Source organism: Lycium ferocissimum, chromosome 2, assembly GCF_029784015.1.
Source record: "Lycium ferocissimum isolate CSIRO_LF1 chromosome 2, AGI_CSIRO_Lferr_CH_V1, whole genome shotgun sequence".
Lineage (NCBI taxonomy): Eukaryota > Viridiplantae > Streptophyta > Magnoliopsida > Solanales > Solanaceae > Lycium > Lycium ferocissimum.
The window spans coordinates 35,240,376-35,242,660 of NC_081343.1; positions in this window are offsets into that span (position 1 = coordinate 35,240,376).

A 2,285-nucleotide genomic window follows, 5' to 3' on the forward strand; every position below is an offset into this window, starting at 1 on the left:
AAAAGATAATTTTGAGTTTGATTTCCAAAGAATAAAGGGTGGGATTTGGCCCGGGGGGGGGGGGGGGGGGGGAAAGTTTCCGCGCACATATTCGCGTGCGTCTTTACTTTTTTTAAAAAAAAAAAAAACAGGTTAGTTTGGTTTCAATTTTTTTTTTTTTTGGGTTAGAAAAGTTCCGGACTCCCAAATCGTAAATAAGATAATGGTAAGGAGAAATAACAATTGATTTTGTGTTAAAAAATTTAGTAACAAAGAGAGATATGAGTGGTTTTTTCCTAAAGTTTGACGGTCGTGGTTTGAAAAATATTATATTATAGGTTTGTTGTAATTAACTCAAACGTGAACCCCTAGATGATCATTGGATCGATCGATGTTCTTGCTTCTAGTTCATGTTGCTGCATAAGTAGAGATGTATTGGAATTGATATATTCAATTATTTTATTTTTAAAGAGATAAAGTGAGAATCTAAGCATCAAGCTACCGTAACCGTTTGCTTTAACTACCGTGGGGCCTTTTAATGAAATTTATTCTTCTTTTTGAATTGCAATTTATGATCCAGTTTTGATTGGAATATTCTAGCAATTCTATTTTGATAGCCTAGGGTGGTTTGCAGCTTCATATAATTATTTTGATATATGTATAAATCTGGAAGAAAACATGATCTATTCTTGTATGTATGTATCATATGTTGTGTTCATAATAGCTTAATTGCTATTGTTTATAATCTTAATATATTTAGATCAACTATAAGAATTGTCTACTGAACCTATATGAGCATTATGCTTGTATTATGTGCTTATTATCAAATCAATTCAACACTTGGTTTGAGTGATTATTTAGATAAATTAGATAGAGATGTCACTTTTTTTTTTTTTTTTTAACTTTGTTTAATGTCGTGTGCTTGAGAGTAGCCACATCACCGTGAGTACTGTACATGGAGAAAATTGAGTTATTTAATTACATCAAGTTAAGTGATTAAGCTGCAACGACATCAATTTAATCCAATTATCTTTAAAAAAACGGTAATCTGACTTCATAAGGAGGTAACCATTTTGGTGAGATTAATTGGAATAAGATAGTAATCTTTTTGGTTTGAAAATTATTTTATGCCTACAGATACCTTTTTTTTTTTTGGTTTACTAGTTTTATGAAGTTAAGTAATTCTCTGCATGGGTTGCAACCTCTGTCTGCATGAAGATCAATAATTTACTTAGAATCGATATTTACGGGATTCACGTTTGATTGTTTGTATTTCATATCTTATGTATGTATATCCTCGTTTTGCAGTTTACATAGCTTTTTCTATTGCATATTTAAACGAAGCTCTTGAATTCTGATGCTATCCAGTGACAACTATATTGAATTGAAAGAGAAAGTCTTCCTCACTTTATGGTGTTTGGATTTGGACCTGTACTCTGTGTGAAAGAACCACCTATTCCCGCGAAGTCAAGTATGTCAAAGGCTAAAGCTTATTATGAGTTGTGGAAGTGATTTAATCCCTTAAGATTAATGTTCATAAAATCCCACATAAATCAAAACATTAGGGGTTTTATCCCTAATTGCGATAAAGTCAAAGCTTGCATGGAGGCAATTGATGAATAATTCGTAAGCTTTATCAAGACATTAACCAGCACCCTTATGAAAAGTTTCTCAAGTATGACAGACGTTGTACAGTGCGCGAGCACTATGAAGATGAGAGATATTGTTGCTAAACGTATGTCCCTTGAGATTGATATGTCTGAACCATTTCTTTGCATTTTATCCAAAAAAAATCATTCGGAATATGGTCTGTTCAAGATATCTTACAACACACATAAATATAAATGGTCAATTAATAAACTCTTCACCATGTGTGTTCCAAAAGAGGAGAGGTATTAGCATGAGACGCCTGAAAGTGTTAATTTGGTGACTCACAAGGACAAAAGTGTCTCCATGAAGTTTCTGATAATACATGGTGGATAGATTCTGATTTCACAACTTAGATTCTAAAATCATGTAGGGATTTCTAACTCTAAAGCCTATGGAAAGTGAACAAAGCGTCTATTCTAGCAATATAATGTGTTCACATGTGAAAGACATGGGGACTTATAGGATCATTTCGAAAGATGATTTTCAATTAGATTTAGAAAGCATTTTTTTTTACATTCCATCATATTCTAGAAAATTAATTTTTCTTTCAAGACTATTAATTGCAAAAGCATTTTTTACATTCCATCATATTTTAGAAATTTAATTTTTCTTTCAAGATTATTCATCTGGATATGATTTCAATTTTCATTATTCTT